The sequence below is a fragment of the Hyaena hyaena genome, unplaced genomic scaffold, assembly GCF_003009895.1.
Source record: "Hyaena hyaena isolate Hyena2069 unplaced genomic scaffold, ASM300989v1 scaffold_289, whole genome shotgun sequence".
Taxonomy (NCBI): Eukaryota; Metazoa; Chordata; class Mammalia; order Carnivora; family Hyaenidae; genus Hyaena; species Hyaena hyaena.
The window spans coordinates 1873176-1893884 of NW_024080920.1; the positions used below are offsets into that span (position 1 = coordinate 1873176).

Genomic DNA, 20709 nt, shown 5'->3' on the forward strand with positions numbered 1-20709 from the left:
GCCCCCCCCCCCCCCCCCCCCCCCCCCAAGGCGTTAGCAGTCCCAAGAGAAAGCTAAAAACGACTGGGTTCCAAGGAGGGTGGAAAGGAAAGATCTCTGGCTTGGGGAAAAGTCCAGACCCAAAGCAGAATCCAGGCATCATAAATGCTTCCTAGGTCTGCCTTCCCCTGGCCAGAACTGTACCCCATCCTCAAACCTCAAGTGTTACTGCAAATCCTGCAGACTCCCCCAGGTCTGGGTGTCCTCTAGAAACCCCATCAGCTGCCCAGGGAGCCCTGCCTCCTTCCCACACCCACAGCAAGCACAGACCCCACCATTTCAACCCCCTTCTTTCCTCATCCCCCATCCTCTCTTCCCTCTGCTTTGTTCCTGCCCTTTTTTTTTTTTTTTACCTAATCCCCATTCAATAATAATAAAAGGGAGGAGTGAACGGAGAGAGTCATTATGGATATTTTGGGAGAGGGTGGAGTTTTGTTTTGTTTTGTTTGGAAGGGTGAGGGTTAGTGTGCGTGGAAATAAGCGCGAGTGCTCTCTTTTCTGCTCCATAGAGTAAGACAGTGCTACATATAGGAAAAGAGAAAAGAAATTTTTTAAGAAAGAAGAAAGCTAAGAAGGGGAACTAGTATCTTTTAAGCAGTGATGTTGGAGCTCATTTGGAGCTTGTGCTTCGCGAACCTTGTGTTCAGGACGGTACGGCCGCTGAACGCGTGTCCCTGGCCTGTGAATCAAGTAGGATGCATGAACAGGTTCTTATACAAAAGGAATTTAAAGACAGACACCTGCACTGTACTTGAAACCCTTCACTACACCTAGCTCATACTCTTAAAAGCAAGAGACTTATTCGGTTGAGAAAACACTGTGTTTCAAAGCTAACCCGTCCTGAAATTCCAGCCGGGTGACTTGTATGTTGTCATGATCCCCTCAGGTACATCCTGCAAAGAACAGGAGGGGTTGGGGAAAGACTGCTGAACACTAGAGTTTTAAAGTAAAGTACTAAAAGCACTAAACATCAGGCAGAGGCAGAGAGATCTGATTTCGCAAATGAACCATGCTCTCGGCAAGAAAGGTGCAGGCTGTTCAGAGCTGGGGTTCCTCCCCAACTACAGTCTTGCTGCCAACCAACCTTTGGCCTCAATTTTGGACACCTGCTGGTGACTCAGAGAGGCACCACCTTCTGTGCATATGTGGCTTGGCATTAACCCAACCCCCACCAATGCCCTTGGGACACCTGGTCCTAGATGCTATGAAGGTGAGGAGACAGAATCAGAGAATGTGGAGCCTTCTGGAAAGAACTTAGAGATACAATAGCATTTTCCTGACCAGGAAACAGAGGTGCCCATGGGGGTCCTGGGTGGCTCAGTCGGTTAAGCGTCCGACTTCAGCTCAGGTCATGATCTCATGGTTGGTGGGTTCGAGTCTTGCGTCAGGCTCTGTGCTGACAGCTAGCTCAGAGCTGGAGCCTACTCTGATTTTGTGTCTCCCTCTCTCTCTGACCCTCCCCTGCTCACACCGTGTCTCTCTCTCTCTCTCTCTCTCTCTCTCTGAGATAAATAGAACATTAAAAAAAAAAAAAAAAAAAAAGGAAAGAGAGGTCCCCAGAAGCAAAGTGGAATCACTGGATTTATGAGCGGTAGACCAAGGAAGAAAATACAGCTGATTTTCTCTGCAGCAAAATGGAAACTTCTGGCAGGGAAAAAAAGTATGTGCAAAATCCTCCAAAAGGAAAATTTTAAAAAGTACCATTTAGGCATATCACAGTCTTCCAGCGCTTTTGTGACTGAGTTCTTTAATCACTGACTGAACCTTCCACTGGTGCAAAATACCAGAGAGCTGACAGGCAGCTGCACTTTGGGAAAACAACTCAGGGTTAAGTTTTTCATAATCTATCCTGGGTGACTAGATTTTTTCTAAGAGAGGCAGAGAAGTAAGAGCAAATAAATTTTACTGATATAAATATCAAACATACCATTCCTTACTCAGATTCAACACAAGAAATATGAGCAAAGACTCACATTCATAAAAGTAAAATAGAAAAAGTTGCAGAATAACATATATACTAGAATCTAATTTTAAGTTAAAAGCTTCAAGACTATTAGTATTTTTTCATTCATACATACTCATGCCATCATATATAGAAATGAATACAAAAAGAAAGATCTAGAACAAAGTTAACATTGATTATCCCTAAGTAGAAAAATACACCGTGTAAAGGGCGGGGTGGGGTAGAGCGGGGGTCTGTTATAAACCTCTGAATAGAATCCAAGTACTATTTTCCATAAGCATCTTTCATTCTTTACTTACTTTTCCAAAAGCTAGAGTAGCCTTTTTCAACGTTCACATAAATATCTATAGAAGATATTGCATATAGGAAGGAATAGCATCTCTGTAAAATGAAAACTTGACATCTTGGGCACTATCTTTCAAAGGGAAGCTAGAATGTTCATAAAGTTCCTGGAACCACAATATACAGTTCTTTAATAACGCCTGATGAGGATTTATTTAAAAGTAAATCTGTGACTATTACTCTTTAGATAAACCCACTCTGCTCCCCCAAACTATGTCCTTGTTTGTCCAATGATGCAGTGAAACGGTTCGCTAAAGAATCCGTAAATGGCTCATATTTAACTTCCGGTAGATCAGTTGCGTATCTCATACAGGTCACAAGTATCAATCCAAGCCGGACCCCTGCCTTCTCACCACCCTCCCCAGCTCTCCTCCAGCCCCCCTTCTCCCTACCACCCTGCAATCCCAGCAGGAGACCAAACTTGCTGTGGAACCCTGTCTTCTAGGCTGGTGATAACTTCATAAATATAATAATAAGTAAAAGATGATCATCGCAGAAACCTTAGAAAGTGCAGGTAAACAAAAAGAAGAAAATGAAAGTCACCTGTAATACCATGGTTTAGAGTTTCATCTAACACGACTTTTAAATGTATTTGGATTTCAGGGCGCCTGGGTGGCTCAGGTGGTTGAGTGTCCGACTTCGGCTCAGGTCATGATCTCACGGTTTGTGTGGGGGTTTGAGCCCCACATTGGGCTCTGTGCTGACAGCTCAGAGCCTGGAACCTGCTTCGGATTCTGTGTCTCCCTCACTGTGCCCCTCCCCACTTGCGGTTGGGGTCTCTCTCTCTCTCTCTCTCTCTCAAAAATAAACATTAAAAAATATCGAAAAAAATAAATGTATTTGGATTTCTTTACAAAAATGGATTAGACCTCACAGTGTTTTGCAAATTACTTTTTTTCTCACTCAGCAATACATCTGTATCAGGCTATCATGTGATATATCATTTTTAATTACACCATAAAAATCTATCATTTAGATATACAACTTACTTAAACCTTTTATTAAAATACTTAGTTTCCAGGTATTAACACCCAAACAATGCTGCAACCTTTGTACACACTTCTTTGAGTAGGTTCTCGATCCATTTCCTTAATATAAATCCCTAGCTTCTGGTCCCTAGAAGTAGGACAGCTGGGTGAAAGGATTTTCAGGTCTCCATTGTGTCTCCCATCACCACGTGGCCTGGGAATGGCCCTTCTCTGGGGCAGTGAATGGAGGTGCCTCAACCAGGCAACATAATTCTTTGTCAAATGGAGAGATTAAAAAGCTCATCTTGGGTGTATCTTTAATTGCTAGTGAAGGTGGATACTTGGTCATCTGTCCCTTTGACATCTGAATTTGTTCTCTTGTAAACTGTCGGTCTGCTAGACAGGCAAAACCGAGTGACACCCGGATGGCCTCTGGTGGCAAAATGTTCTCATCTCTGAGGAGGACTTGACTGAGCTATTAGCATGGAGGAGACTCGGCTCTGGGAGCCCTAAGGTCTGATGCGCATGTTGTCCCCATGCCAAAGTGCATCAGGAACTTAGTTGGTTATAACAAGGTAAGTGACCCCGTTACCTTAATCATGGGCAAAATCCCATGATTTTGGTTCAGTGAGCTTTGCTATCTGTTACCCAGACTGAACTTCCAAGACCAGGCAGCAATCTTGCAGATGGGTTTTATATGAAAGACTGAATATAGGGCATGGGCAGCACACTGCTCACCCATCGCTCTTGCCAGAGGAACATCTTAGACCATACACCCAGCAGAACGCCCCACTGTGAGGCTTCTTCAGCACAACCAGATATGTAGAAATGTGTGGAAAAGTCCACTGACGTTAGCTAAATGCCAGTGATCAGATCCAGTAAGACTCACCTCTTCGAGTTCAGATTCTGAAGTACAGAAATCCAAGCTTTGGCTGCTTCTGTTATCAGAGTTGAATCCTCGTAGGTTATCTTAGGATAGGGAAAGTGGGGCAGTATGAGTGGGCCCCACACCCCCCACAACCAGCCACAGGGTTGGCTCACACCAGTAGGAAGGAGCAGGGAGAGGAGGGAGCCTGAGCAGCAGGACTCCTGCCAGTAACGGGTGGGGAGGACAGAGGTTTTGTTTAGTTTTGGAGGGTGGGGAGTGTGCAAATCAGTTTCCAGGAGAGCTTGTATAGTTTGAAAGAGTTTGCAGGTGATTCGTCGAGAAAGATCTCTAAGGTACAGACAACAGGTCTGCATTGCTTAGAATGTCTGAAGACACCAGAAGTGGGCTTTTAAAACCTATCCAAACCACAGAAAGAGGTTTCTTCTGTATTTCATGTGGTTTTCCCATCTCTCCCCTCCTCACATTTTCCTAAATACACCCATCCTGAATTTTCACGGATCCCAGCTCTAAAGTTAAAGTCAAGTCTCTGCACCTCAAGAGTTCATTTTGGTTCACCCTAAGGATTAGCAATGCTTCATTTCTTTTCTGTTTAAAGAGAAATTAATTGGTCCCACTCCCAAACTGACTGCTGTGTATTTAAATATCATGCTACTTACAAACAACTTTTTGTCAAAAGGGAGATTCCAAGGATGTCTATGCAAGCACAAATAAGACTGAGGTCAGAACCACTGGGGCCAGCAAACCGCCATGGCTTGTCAACTGGATTTTTTTTTTCACAAAGTAGAGAACTAGAAAGATTCGTTCTTTGCTTTCTTTGATGTAGCTGCATCTGGAAAACTGGAATAACTAAATATCTCTGGATTTCCCCAGAGACCAGGTCACCTAAAAACAAAACCAAAAAAACCCAAACCCCTGCCCCCCTCCCCCACAGAAATCTCTTAAATGGGATAGCTGTAACTGAAAGAATTTTGCAGGAGAAGCCATAAGAGCAACTATCTATTTTGGGAGAGAATGAAAACAAGGAAAAGGGTAGTGCAGAAGAAGGGTCTTGCAGAAAAGAATAGCTGTATAACAACATAACCAAATTCATCAACCGTTTTTCTTGAGTACTAATTATATGCGACATACACTCTTCTCTGTAAACATGAATAGGATTCTGACTCTGTATCAGAAAGTTTTGCCATCACACAATTAACTTGCCAATTTTTTTTGCTAAATTAAAAAAAATGTTTTAATGTTTATTTTTTGAGAGACAGAATGCAAGTGGGGGGAGGGGCAGAAAGAGAGGGAGACAAAGACTCTGAAGCAGGCTCAAGGCTCTGAGCTGTCAGCACAGAACCCAAGCGAGGCTCAAACTCACAAACCATGAGATTATGACCTGAGTCGAAGTCAGACACTCAACCAACTGAGCCACCCAGGTGCCCCTTTTTTTTTGCTAAATTTTTAAATAATCAGTCTATATTCACATATTCTTCCATCTCATCCTGCAAAACTGACCAGAAGGTGCCACATATATTCCTAGATTTTTAAAAAGAGCGGTTACAGTTTTTTTTAATTCTTTTTTTTTTTTTAGTGTTTATTTCTGAGAGAGAGAGAGAGACAGAGTACAAGCAGGGGAGGAGCAGAGAGAGGGAGACACAGAATCCGAAGCAGGCTCCTGGCTCTGAGCTGTCTGCACAGAGCCTGACATGGGACTTGAACCCACAAAGCACAAGATCATGATCTGAGCCGAAGTTAGACGCTTAACCGACTGAACCACCCAGGTGCCCGGAGCTGTTATGGTTTTGAAATGACTGAGTTCCATTTTGAATGAGCCATATAACCTTTCTGTGCCTCGGTTTCCCAATCTGTAACATAAGTTTAGCTGATGATCCTAAAAAGTCCCTTCTGAGTGACAAAAATTCTAGGCTTCATTATTCATGTATTCAACACATATTTATATTAACCATCTAACGTGTGCCAGGAACTGTTTTAGGCACTGGGGGTGTTGTATACCCAAGAACAAAACTGACAAAGTCCCTGCCCATGTGGTGCTCCCATGAGGAGGGAGACAAACTACACCACTAAATAATATAAAAACAAAATGTCAGATGGTGACCAGCTCTGTGGATACGCAGGTCAAGGGCAGCAGGGAGTGTTGGGCCATGAAGGATACTGGGAGATCAAAGGAGGTCTCACTGATAGAGCCACTTGGCAGAGCCTTGAAGGAAGTGAGGGCACAAGCTATGTATCACTGGAGGAGGGGTGAAATCATGTGCAAAGTCCCTGAGGTGGGTCTGAGGAAGGCAAGGAGGCCAGAGCAAGGTGAGTGAGAACAGAAAAGGAGACAAGGTGGGGAGGCAGAAGTGGCCACTGTAGGGACTGTGACTGAAGACAAACTACAAAGTACTGACCTAGCTTTACACTTGGTTTAAATTAACTGTAGATTCCCAACACTGGAATTTGTTAAAATCTGATACGAAACTAAGTCATAATATGAAAATACTGGATTATATTTAAAAAGCAGCTAACTTCCTAAAATCTAACCCTTCTGTTTCTCGAACTTCATTATTAAGTAACACTGGAAATTTTTAGGATGTATCGTTAAAATGATGACTCAGCAAATGTACACAGCCACTGTCAAAGGCAATAGTCAGGATTTGGGGGACAGGGGTCATGGTCACTGCACTGTCTCATGGAACAGCCCCTGCACCTTAAGACTCCCAGTTCTAGGCTTGCTGGCCAGGACAGTACAACATCATATGTAATTCCTCAAGGAAGAAGGCTTATCCGACACATCCTTTAAGCTCATTTAAACTAATTGCAGTAACACAAACTCAAAAGAACAGAATTAGCTTTAAGTTTTGATACCACTGTGGACTAATATAAGCAGTTTCACAAAAAGGCTTGTGAACTTCAGAATTTCTCCTCCTAGAGACGCACTGAGAAAGGAAAGTCATCGTGGGGTCATAAAACATTTGGCCAGAAAGGAAAGGAAGAAGCAGGGCAGGCCCTCCCCCACCCCGGCCCAGTGTCCTGACCCAGCCCTCTGCTCCTGACCTCATCCTCTCCTCATGAAGGTCAGTCTTCAGCCTCTTCTCGGAATGTGGGTCTCCTACCCTGCAGTAACCCACAGCTATCAGTGGGGCCTCAAAAATGTCACCTGCAGACACCCCAAAAGTGACATTTTGCAGAGCCAAGTCCTATAGCATCTAACTTAAAAAAAAAATTGTTTTTAAATTTTTTTTTTAATTTTTTTTTTAATGTTTTATTTATTTCTAGGAGAGAGAGAGAGACAGCGTGAGCAGGGGAGGGTCAGAGAGAGAGGGAGTCACAGACTGAAACAGGCTCCAGGCTCTGAGCTGGCAGTCAGCACAGAGCCCGACGCGGGGCTCGAACCCACGAACCGCAAGATCATGACCTAAGCGAAAGTCGGACGCTTAACCAACTAAGCCACCCAGGCGCCCCTAAATGTTTATTTACTTTTGAGAGAGACAGAGAGACAGAGAGAGAGACAAGGCATGAATGGGGGAGGGTGGAGAGAGAGGAGAAGACACAGAATCTGAAGCAGTCTCCAGGCTCTGAGCTGTCAGCACAGAGCTAAACCCAGGGCTCAAACTGGGAGATCATGACCTGAGCCGAAGTCAGATGCTTAACATACTGAGCCACCCAGGTGCTCCCCCCATTGCATCTAACTTTTGAGGCAGGAGGAGTGGAGTAGGGACAGACAGCTGTGTTTTTAAAAGCATTAGGGAGCAGGCCTACTGATCATCCATTCTTTAAGAAAAGCTGCATGATGTCCTCAGGCTTCTGAACAAATTCTGTATATGTTTGGTAATTAACTTTCCTAACTAAATTTTACCAACTAGAGGGTCTTTCCAAGAGGTGGGGTGTCAGGCCACCAGGGGCTCAGAGGGCAGCATTTATCTCCCCGAGTTTCCCCAGCTTCTGAGGTCATGTACCCCCACCCCCTTCAGAACTGCTTGGACTCTAGAACAATAACTCATGCTAATAGAGTTCCCAGAAGCTTCAGGTATAAACCCATAGATTTACTGATTTTCCAGAGAAAGGCCACTGCCAGGAGGAACGCCACTCCTGTTTTCTGACCACCGCATTCTTTCCCCAGAGTAGTTCGGCGATGTGGTTCAGAGCTGGAAATCTGCAGCTAAACCTCAAGCATACTGGAAGCGGGGACTGGAACTCAAAATCAAGTCCATCACACTCTACAGCCTACCTCTTAAACAGCTGACCCTTCATCCCATCTCAGTGGCCCAGACACTGGCATGGCATCTATATGCAAATGCCAGTTCATGGCATCAAAGACATAACCAGTAATAAAATAGCATTAGACATTTTCGGTGCCTGGGCCTCTCTGGATTGTCTAAGAGATGGGACGTAAATTCATTCATACATTTGACATTTATAGGCCACTGTGATAAAGGGACACAAGTCCCCATCGCTCTTCAGTAACACGTATACTGGTCAGGAGGAATAAATGACAGTATCAGGAGATCAATGCTACAGCAGTGGTGAATGGTGATAAAGAAGCCTCTAGGGAGAGCAGCTAACCCAGCCTGGGAGGCGGGTCAGGAAGGCCTCCAGGGACATGCAAAACCATGTCCCATGTCCCTGGGTAGGAAAGCTTCCCAGAACTATACGGAGGGAGGGAGTCACTGAAAGAATATCCTGGGCAGAGAAAACAGTGCATAAAGGCATGGAAGTGTGTCCCTGTGAGAGTCCTAAAGCGGGCCCAGGTGCATGAAGTACAGGGTGCATGTGGGCGGAGCTGAGGAGGGAATGGAAGGGGACAGGGTCCCCATCACCAGGGGCCTCACAGAAAGCTTCAGATTTATCCTGAAGTCATGAGGCACCATTAAAGGATTCCAGGCCGGACGCTTCAAGACCTGATTGATTTTCCGAGGTCACTCCGGTAGTCCCAGGGACTGCCTCTGGGGAAGGATGCTGGACTGGGGTCAGGGAGGCAGGTTACAGTCAGAAAAAGAGGTCAGAGGCAATAGATCTCAGCGAGAATTAAGAAAGCAGGAGGGACTGAGGGTGAGCAAGAAGAAGGGGTCTAGGATAGCTCCTATATGCCTTATGTGGACAAAATGGCAGAGCCAATGACCAAGACCAGAGCCAAGATGTTAGTTCCAGCTACGGTGACTTTGGGATGAAGACATCCAGCAGGCAGCTGCAGCGGACCTGGAGCTCAGAAGCTCTGGGCTGGGACAAGAGCAGAACAGCAGCAATGTGTAGCCACGATGCCACGAATGCTCCATTAATCCATGAGCACTTGCAGCCTCGTGACAGGTGCCGAGTGACTGCTGGGTGCCAGGCACCTCAGCCATGTGGTCCATCAGCAGCCCTGTGAAAAAGGCATCACCCTCCCATTTTACAGCTGGGAAGACTGACGGTTAGAGGGATTAAGTAATCTTTAATGGCCCTGTGGCTGGTAAGCGGAGAGCTGGGAGTTAAACTCAAGCCCTGTGATACCAGGGCTGACTCTTGTTCCATGTCGCCTCCCAGTAGGCAGCACCCGTGACAGAACTTACAGTCGCTCCTCCTACAAAAACCCAAATTTACCACTTGGATTTGAAAAATGTAACCTCCTATTAAAACGATTTTCACACTCGAAGGTACATATGTTAAGATTAGATACTCAACCTCTAATTCCCCTAGAATATTGTCGATTTTAGCAAAATCTGCAGGATAGGTAATTTTGAAAGGATGTGTTAATGTCAGTAATACAGACATTTAAAACGGAACTGATTCCTTAACTGAGCAAATGCTGGTTTTATGAAACATACCACCATTAAAACCAATCCTGGGGCTGGTCTTTTTGCCACAAGTACAGAATCGTACTTTTAGCATGACTGGCCTGGCATGGCTCTTGCCTACAGCAGACTGTCAGCAATGATGTATTTACCTTGTTTTCCCTTGACCGTGTAGGAGAACACTCTTAGACTGACACACCTTCTTCATGAACTACGCTACGGCTGTGTGCTGTGCTTTGTAATTTTACAATAACAGTTGTAAAAGGATGATGAGGATAAGGAATAATTAAGTCCTCCATACACATCTGCTTGATCAAGAGCCCAGGCAAGTCCACTATCCAAAGATGGGCTTGTCCAGAGCTCCCCTTAAGTCAGGAAAAGGGAAGGAAAACCACACAGCATTTGTGCACAACAGCCATGCTAATTCATCAGAAGGTGGACTGACTTTTACAACTGGAGGCAGAACAAGAGGAATCTGAGAAGTGACTGGTTCGGGAAGTATGTGATCACTTCGGTGGTCCTATGGCATTAAGGGACTCATACTTAACCTCCAAAACTTGGTCTGTCCCCCAACGACATGTATTATTGAAAAAGACAGGGGCGCCTGGGTGGCTTAGTCGGTTAAGCGTCCGACTTTCGCTTAGGTCATGATCTCGCGGTTCGTGGGTTAGAGCCCCGCGTCGGGCTCTGTGCTGACTGCCAGCTCAGAGCCTGGAGCCTGTTACAGAATATGAAACACTCTCTCTCTCTGACCCTCCCCTGCTCACGCTGTCTCTCTCTCTCCTAGAAATAAATAAAACATTAAAAAAAAAATTTAAAAAAAAAAAAAAAGAAAAAGACAGTTTCCTACTTTTCCATGTTTGCAACATCCAATCCCAAAGTCCTTTGGTGTCCGATACACACTTAAAATCAGTCGCCACTTTTTACCACAGGCAAGATTCACTCCATCTCCCTAAACCGGAGTTTACCTTGTAGATTAAAGGTAAGAATACCTGCCCCACACTGCTGTGCCCAACTCACGAGGGCTGCTGTGATAATTAAACAAGGGAATAGGTAAAAGCACAGTGTACATGGGAACTCTATACCTGTAAGCTACCATTTTTCAGGCGATATATATCAACTTACTTCACGGGCACGTGGGTCCTAAATGTAGTCTATTTCTTTTACTGAAGGTTTAAGTCTACATCTTCTTTTTAAATGTCTATTTAGGGGCGCCTGGGTGGCTTAGTGGGTTAAGCGTCTGACTTTCGCTTAGGTCATGATCTCGCGGTTCGTGGGTTCGAGCCCCGCGTCGGGCTCTGTGCTGACTGCCAGCTCAGAGCCTGGAGCCTGTTGCAGTCTGTGACTCCCTCTCTCTCTCTGACCCTCCCCTGCTCACGCTGTCTCTCTCTCCTAGAAATAAAAATATTTTTAAAAAAAAAGTCTATATTTTGAGAGAGACACAGAGAGCAAGCAGGAAAGGGGCAGAGAGAGAGGGAGACAGAATCTGAAGCAGGCTTCAGGCTCTCAGCTGTCAGCACAGAGTCTGACATGGGGCTAGAACTCACAACCCAAGCCAGGAGATCATAACCAGAGCCAAAATCAGCTAAGCCACCTGGCGCCTCTTAAATCTACATCTTAAAACACACTGGATATTCTAAAATACAGTCAGACTCACTCTTACCTAGTGGGGTAAAAAAGCATTCTAAAATCAGAGAAGAGGGCCTCCTGGTGGCTTAGTCGGTTGAATGTTGGACTCCAGTTTGGGTCATGATCTCATGGTTCATGAGATGGAGCCCTGCATCTGCTGTCAGCACAGACCCACTTCAATCCTCTGTCCTGATCGCTCTCTGCCTCTCCCCTACTCATGCTCTCTCTCAAAAATAAACATTAATAACATCAAATCAAAGAGCTATAGGCTCTAGAGGTTTATGTGAAAAAAATGACAACAGATTATAAAAAAAAAATATTTTCCTCCTAAAAAAGTTGCCTTTTCATATTGGTTCAAATGGAACATGTTTTTCTTCACAATTCTTTAAACTCTTTAATGTTTTATTTTTTATTATTGAGACAGAGAAACACAGCATGAGTGGGGGAGGGGCAGAGAGAGAGGAAGACACAGAATCTGAAGTAGGCTCCAGGCTCTGAGCTGTGAGCACAGAGCCCGACGCGGGGCTCGAACCCACTAACTGCGAGGTCATGACCTGAGCCGAAGTTGGAGGCTCAACCAACTGAGCCACCCAGGTGCCCCTCTTTAAACTCTTAAAATCCTTGTGGGGGAGATGAAATGTTCTCAGTCCTAGGCTATCGCTGAACATTTTCCTTTGAATGGGGTGCATCTCTTACAATAAAACATTTTCTTTAATGAACTTAATTCAAATTAATTTAGCATAGATTTCTGAGCACCTTCTCCACATTAAGCTTTGCTAAGTCCCACTGGAGAAAGGGAGGTAAAGAAAATACTCCTGGTTTTAGAAGATGAGTATGATCTAACAAGGAGACTAAGATAAGCACACACCTAACTATAACGTGGTAAGCGTTGCAAGGAAGGTCACAGGAAAGACAGCTAGAGCTGGGAAAATCGAGAAAGGCTTTACGGAGAAGTGGGAGAAGAAACGAGGGAAGACTGATTTAGACTCGTAGGCAGTGAGGAGATCAAATGCAAAAGCAGTGAAGCAGGACAACACAGCGAGTGTTCGAGGACCACGCAGTTGTTCAGTTGGGCTGTTAGGGTAGAATGTAAAAATTGTGCTACAGCATCAGTGCCTGCTTTTTACTAAAAAGACCACAAAGAATAATTTTTTGTTAATTGATATAGTTGAAAGTAAGATGCTAACTCCTGGAAGAGGGGAAAAAAAGCAAGTGAATTTGGAGGAAAGACTGGCCAACTGTTAATGCTCCTAAGCGTTGAAGCTGGGGATTTATACTCTCCAGGTCTCTGTCGGTCTGAAATGCTGCATTAGAAACAGCTAAACAAGAAATAATTGAAACCTTGTCTTTTGCAACTACATAGATGGAACTAGAGGGTATTATGCTAAGTGAAATTAGTCAGGGAAAGACAAATGTCATATGACTTCACTCATATGAAGACTTTAAGATACAAAACAGATGAACATAAAGAAAGGGAAGCAAAAATAATATAAAAACAGGGAGGGGGAGGGGCGCGTGGGTGGCTTAGTCGGTTAAGCGTCCGACTTTCGCTTAGGTCATGATCTCACGGTTCGTGGGTTCCAGCCCTGCGTCGGGCTCTGTGCTGACTGTCAGCTCAGAGCCTGGGGCCTGTTTCAGTCTGTGACTCCCTCTCTCTCTGACCCTCCCCTGCTCACGCTGTCTCTCTCTCTCTTAGAAATAAATAAAACATTTTTAAAAAATTTAAAAAAAAAGAGAGAGAACAGGGTTCCTGCAGGGGTTGTGGGAGGGGGGATGGGCTAAATGGGTAAGGGGCATTAAGAAAATCCGGAAATCATTGTTGCACTATACGCTAACTTGGATGTAAATTAAAAAATAAATAAGTTATTAAAAAAAAAGAAATGCAAGCCGATCAATTTAGGAAGATGGTGGGCCAATGGCTCCTCAGGTGATAGCAGGCAGGAATCCTACGAACTTTCTGACCTCTGGCTCAGCTGGAGAGAGAGGGAGGGGCTGAGGCTGGAGCTGGCCCCACAGGGAAGCAGACAAGGCACCACATGACTAAGGTTTATCAGCTGCCCGTTTTCGGCTCCCCATGCTTTTTGCTCCCTACTTGTTCCTCTATTTCCCACCGGCAGAAAGGAAGTAGCAGGGATCCGGCTGCGAGGCAAGTAAGGAGTAACCCAGTCTAAGAAAAATGAAGGCGGGGCGCGTGGGTGGCTTAGTCGGTTAAGCGTCCGACTTTCGCTTAGGTCATGATCTCGCGGTTCGTGGGTTCGGGCCCCGCGTCGGGCTCTGTGCTGACTGCCAGCTCAGAGCCTGGAGCCTGTTTCAGTCTGTGACTCCCTCTCTCTCTGGCCCTCCCCTGCTCACGCGGTCTCTCTCTCTCTCTCTCTCTCTCTCTCTCTCTCTCTCTCTCTCCTAGAAATAAAAAAAAATAAAAGAAAAATATTTAAAAGAAAAATGAAGGCAACTGTGTTGTCCCCAATGTATAAGTAACTAAGTGGTTATTTTTGGTCAAATCAAATGTAACAGTTGTTTGAATTTAATGCTTATTTCAAACTTAATACTTGGGACACCTGGGTTAAGCCTCTGACCTCAGCTCAGGTCATGATCTCACAGCTTGTAAGTTCGGAGTTAGGCTCTGTGCTGACAGCTCAGAGTGTGGAGCCTGCTTCAGATTCTGTATCTCTCTCTCTCCCTCTCTCTCTCTCTCAAAAATAAATAAACGTTAAAAAATTTTTTTAATTTACTACTTGTTTAATACTTGCTAGAAAATACTGATAAGCAAAGTGAAGAAAAATTTATAAAATCAACGGTTCCCCATCACCAAGAGAAAACTACTCAGCATTTGGCAAACCATTTGCCTCTGTCCATGGGTGTGCACACCCATGTGAACACGCACATGCTTTCTCTTCTCATAAAAACAGGATCACAGGAAAATATTCGTGGTAACATGGTTTTAAAAGTAAAAACTGTACTTCACAGCATCTCACGAAACAACATTTTATGACACTAGTTTAAGGGCTGCATAGGAGTCTATTAAGAAACACTGATCTGGTTCTTGTAACCTTGGACAGAGGGTTAAAAAAATACTGTTTAATAAAAGATTTTGATCTGAAAGGTCTCTTTCCCAATATTATTTTGAATATACAGTAGTACATATACTAGTTCAGAATTGTGATGTGACATTTAAATAAGTTAAAAAAAAATTTTAACGTTTCATTTTATTTTTGAGAGTGAGGGCGAGCAGGGGATGGTGGGAGTGGGGGGAGGGGGCGGCAGACAGAAGATCCGAAGCAGGCTCCACATTGAGAACAGCAAGTCTGATGTGGGCTCGAACCCACGAACCATGAGATCATGACCTGAGCTGAAGTTGGAGGCTCAACCGACTAAGCCATACAGGTGCACCAAAATAATTTGTTTTATTGGAGGAGAAGGGATGGTAGTAACATTCTTACCAGAGAAATAATCCTGTTTTCCTTTTAAAAATATAGGTTTTGGGATTTTAGTGTTTTATTTTGGGTTGGATAGGCAATACATGAATGTTGAAGAGTAGGCAGACACATAGTATTACAAACAGTAATAAGTAAAAGTTCCCATCTTTCTTCTACCCCATTTCACTGCTTAGAACCGGCTACAGGTACTTCCAAACATTCATAAGCCTCTTTTAAATTTATGGAAAAGTAGGGGCACCTGGGTGGCTCAGTCGATCGAAAGCCTGACTTCAGCTCAAGTCATGATCTCATGGTATGTGTGTTTGAGCCCCGTGTCAGACTTTGAACTGACAACACAGAGCCCGCTTGGGCTTCTCTCTCTCTGTCTGCCCCTCTCCCCTCTCTGCGGCTTGCCCTTCCCGCAGTATGTGTGTGTGCTCGTTCTCTCAAAAATGAACAAACATTTAAAAAAATACATGGAAAAGTAATTGCACAGCCACATACCTTAGGTATATACACGGACATACAAATATGCACATATATAATAGGTATACATACACACAATGTACGTATACAGTGTATAAAATAAACACATATAATGAGGGTTTTCCTTCCTTTTTAAAATATTACTTTTGTCCTTCTCCCTGGAATCAGAACAGCTATTAGATGCACTACTGATTTTTCCATAAGAACACCCAAAATTCACATGCTGTAGACCGTCTGAGACAGCTTCTGAATGGCGGTTGGGAATAAAACTGCCTTTCTCTACTCACCATCCATGGCTGTGTCCTCAAAACGGGAACATACTTGGCTTGGATTTCAACAACTTACTAAAGATTCTTTTTTGATTGATTCCATATCCTTTGCAGTTGCCACTTCCGGCTCAGTCTTAGAGTATCAAGTCTCTGCTATTCACGGATAATGTCCTAAAGAATGTCCTTTTCCATGACACTACCTCCTTGAAGCAGGGCTCCTGTTCGGACATTCTAAGATGGGTCTGCAAACCAGGGCTTAGCACCTGTATTTGTGAATAAAGTTTTATTGGAACCCAGCTGTGCCCATTTGTTTGCATATTGTCTTCAGCTGTTTTCACATTACAACGGGGGCAGAGCTGAGTAGTAAGAGACTGAGAGTCCACAAAGCCTACTCTCTGCCTCCTTAAAGAAACGTTTGCTGATTCACATTCTAGAATAGGGTAAAAAACAGATTGTTCTTTGCCTACCAAAAGTTCTGGGGGAAATGAATCACATACTTCATATTCAATGTCTTTGTCCAGGCTGAAGAGTTTATTTAAAAAAAAAAAACAAACAGGTGACCCATGAACAAGGGTTTGAACTGTGTGGGTCCACTTATCTACAAATTGTTCTCAATCAAGTACAGTGAAGTATGTGTATTTTCCTATGGTTTTCTTAACATTTTTTTCTCTAGCTTTACTATGAGCATACAGCATATATTTAATGTAACACACAAAACGATGAGTTAATTGTTTATGCTATTGGTAAGGCCTCTGGTCAGCAGTCGGCTATTAGTAAAGTTTTGGGGGAGCCAAAAGTTTTACTTGGAATTTCTACTGCATAGGAGGGTCAGTCCCCATAACCTCCATGTTGTTCAAGGGTCAACTGTACAAACAAACAAATAGCACGCTGGCTCTGACAGTAGCCACGGTGTCCTGGTAAATGTTTAATCACTTGCTCTCGGCCACAGGGGAGCCCTGGATTATCCATTTGCTGATTTCCATGGTGTAAATAGCTCCAGAATGGCTTACTTCAAGCTAAAAAATGTGATGCCATTGAACATGGAGTTGGGAAGAGATGGCCACAAATGCTGTGCAAACTAGCTCCAGCAAACCCTGGCTCCCCAGGACATCAGTGGCCCAACCACCTACTTTAAAGGTGAAGACACTGAGACCCAGAGAGAGTGTCTTGCCCAAAGTTGGCCCAGTGACTGGAACAAGGCTGGAAATCATTTCCCAGTAGAGTCTGGCTGCTTCAGAGGGAGTTGCTTCCTTCCTAAAAGGAAGAGTAGAGGAAGGCAGGCAAAGGAAGTTCTTTGCCAGGCACAGGGTAATAACTGTTGGTTTTTATCATTACCTTCACAGTTTGGGACTCAGGCTTCCTCGGCATGTGCTTTGAGGCACACATCAGGTAGAGGTAGTGTTCTTCACACAAGACCAGGTTTCACGCGAATACTTGACAGTGGCCTGTCTCAATTGACCAGCAGTTACCTAAGCTACCAGACTGTAAACTCCAGGAATAGAGGGACTGCCTCTGTTTGTGCTATTTGCCCCAGTGTCCAGTACAGAACTGGGAACTTGGTAAGCAGACAGTCAATAAATATGTACTGAAGGGATAAAGGAATGAAACCCCACCATCAAAGTGGAGCTTTACTCCAAGAACGCAGCAGGTATGCAGAGGTTAGATCCCATTCCCTTCTCCCATTTGTGTGGCCAGAGCAACAAGAGATACAACATACCCCTATGCTTGCGACATTTCTTTTTTTCTTTTTTTTTTTTTTTAGTATTTTTATTTATTTCTAGGAGAGAGAGAGACAGCGTGAGCAGGGGAGGGTCAGAGAGAGAGGGAGATACAGACCCTGAAATAGGCTCCAGGCTCTGAGCTGGCAGTCAGCACAGAGCCTGACACGGGGCTCGAACCCACGAACCGTGAGATCATGACCTAAGCGAAAGTCGGACACTTAACCGACTAGGCCACTCAGGCGACCCGCGACATTTCTTTTTTATCTTATTTTTATAAAATATTTTAAGTTTAATTTTTTGAGACAGGGATAGAGAGCAAGCAGGGAGAAAGGGAGAGAGAGAATCCCAAGCAGGCTCCATGCTGCCTGTAAAGAGCCTGATGCGGGGCTCGAACCCACAAACCATGAGATCATGACCTGAGCTGGAACCAAGAGTCGGACACTTAACTGACTGAGCCACCCAGGGGTCCCTGCTTGCAACAGTTCTAGACTACCAGCTGCAGTATCCAAGCTGCTTCATCAGAGCAGGAGAAACTGTGGATGGAGGGGCAAAAGGGAGGAGAAAGTTAGAGACCTGTTTTCCTCTGATATATGTATGTAGGTACTTTCTATCTGGAACTTGTTCTGACAGAGCATAGAGTCAAGGAAATAATCCAGTGAGGGATCCCACCTCCCACACACCAGGATGCAGGGCATCGCTTTCTGGCAGGAGCTGAGGAAGGGCCACTCCAAGTGGCACACCTCTGAAAGTGGAAAGTGAAAGACTGCCACGATTGGGTTATCGTGATAGTCCAATAAGGCTACACAGCTACAAAGAGCAGTGAACGTGGCGGAAAGGAAGGCACTGTTCTTTGGAAATGACTTTTTGACTACTTGGTAACTCTCGCACAAACCCCTACACACTTGGCACGGGCTCCCCACGGGCACTTCTCTGAACCCACAGGTCTGGTGTGCCACATCACTGCTGTAATCTGGACGCACAGACAAATCGATTCTTGGGGCACAGGAACAACCAAGCCATCTGTGAGCCTTGCTGAGTTTTTAGGAGGCCACTGGGGCTCATCACCTCTTATGTGGAGACCCACTACTAAAAGCTGCCACCGTGAGGTCCCAAATACCAGAGGTTAACACTGTCCGTGCATGGGGTGCTACGTGTGTTTCCATTTAGAGAAAGCATCCCGAACAAGCGGGACCAATGATTTAAGCCTCCAAAGCATTTCCTACACCAGCGGCTCTCAAAGTGTGGTGGAGGAACTCTAGGAATCCACAAGGTCAAAATAACTCTCATAATAATACCAAGACGCAATTGGCCTTTTTCCCTGTCACGTGTTCAGGAGTATACAGTGGAGTTTTCCAGAGGCTACATGATGGGACAGTGCAACAGGCTTGAGTGCAGAAGCGGATATAAGAATCCAGCTGCCTTCTATTAAACCTGCCATTAAAGAGATTTGCAGAACTATAAAACAATGCCACTCTTCTCAGTAACGTTCTGTTTTGGAAGGCAGCTATGCTCACCACTATACCACCAACGCAGGCCCGTTCTGTTTTGGAAAATAAGGATATTTTCATAAAATGCTCTGTTAATATAAATAGGTCCGCTATTTAAAAAAAAAACCAGTAAATATTTACTGTATAAAACTCTGTTTTATATATATAGTAAGTATCAAAACATAGAACCCACATAAACGAAAGCTTAGTATACGAATTTTTAAGCGCCAAAGGATTTTTGGGTCCCCTCAAAAGTTTGAGAACAGCTGTCCAAGAGACCGTGTCCCCATCCTCCGGCCACCCCTCGCCTTCACGCTTGTGGGGAGGGTTATGTATGTTATGTAGGTTGCAGGGAAGACGTGCCATTCAAATATCTGGCTGGATTAGGAAAGGCAGCCCATTCTTCCTGGATCTCTGAATTCATCAGGGCAGGCTCTGTGCCGAACTCTTCCATCTCACCCCATTTTCTCCTCACCACTCGGTGTGGCTTCCCCAGGCTGCCGGCTGGGTGAGGATTTCCCTACCCTGCAAGCCCGGGCGCCGTGAGAACTCCCTGGTGGGACCCACACATCCTCCTTGGGGTTAGGACTCCCCAGGGAGGCCCGCACACCCTCGTTGGAGGTGAGGATTCGCCGGTTCGGCCGGCCTTACAGCCTGGGTGAGGGCTCCCAGCGAGGCCCGCACAGCCTCTGAGAGGACTCTCCAGCGGCGCACACAGCCAAGGCAAATAGGGACGAGGAGAGCCATTTCCAGTCCCTGAACCCTGTCCCCCGCGCGGCACAGGCTGCAGACAAGGCGGAGAGGTCAGTCCCCAGGAGCTAGTCCGTCCCCGATTCTCACCCCAGGCCTTCCCCGGCCTCTACCCAGCGCCTGGCCGCTCCACGCGCCTCGGAAGAGGCTCCGCCGTCTGCCCCCGGGGACCGGGCGGCCGGCGCCCCCTCCCCGGGACGTCCGGCCTGCCGGGCGGGTACTCACCGCTAAGTGCACGGCCTGGATCTGCGCGCGGGCAGGCGCCAAGTGCGGGACGCGCTCCCGAGCGCTGCGTGGATCTAGGGGCAGCCGCCTCCGCGCCCCTCCCCCTGCGTCCCTTGGGGCCACCGGCCGGTGGGCGGAGCAGGGGCGGGGCGGGGGGCGCGGGGCCCGGGCGCCGCAGGGTAGCGGCCCGAGAGGCGGGGCGGAGTCTGCCGCGGCTGCCCCGCCCCGCCCGGCGGGAGAGACTTCGCCCCCGGCGGGAGGGGGCGGTGGCTAAGGGCCCTGCAGCAGGAAGCGGACCGACGCGTGCTCCGGCCCGTTCCACTTCGGAGGGCCCAGGGCCTGGGACTCGGGTGACTTTCGCACTCTGAGGGATCGGGGGGGTGCTGTCCGGCTCGCGCTAGCAAGTGAGCCCAAGGGGTGGGGAAGAAATGTAGTGTTCTTTTTTGCTTTTAAAAATGATTTGGCCATAAAGGGAGAGGCTTCGTTCTTCAGCTGCTGCAGCACATGTGGTCACACCGCGCCCCTTCTCACCCCCTTGTGCCCACCCCCGACCCCTACTCCCGCCTTAATTTCTTGCAAAGCGTGCCAAGTGGACATCGCAGTCACGCTGACATATAATAGGACTTTGACGTTTCCATGGTTATGAATGCAGAGTTTCTGGTGTAAAAAATTTTTTTTCTTAACATGTGACAACATTTTATAACGCAGGCTATTCACCAGTCAGAAATCAGAGAAATGGCTGAGAGTTGACGCTGAATGGACCTTCTTCACC

At 45.8% G+C, this 20709-nt stretch overlaps 1 protein-coding gene across 2 annotated transcripts in view; it reads right to left on the bottom strand.

Annotated features, from left to right (window-relative positions):
• Positions 1–20055, bottom strand: part of ACO1 (aconitase 1) — a 70824-nt gene extending 50769 nt beyond the window's left edge. For both annotated transcript variants that reach the window (XR_005530936.1, XM_039247037.1), the window contains exon 1: positions 19938–20055. The gene's annotated coding sequence lies outside the window, so the exon portion shown is untranslated. The remainder of the gene's footprint in view (positions 1–19937) is intronic.
• Positions 20056–20709: the final 654 nt, after the last annotated feature.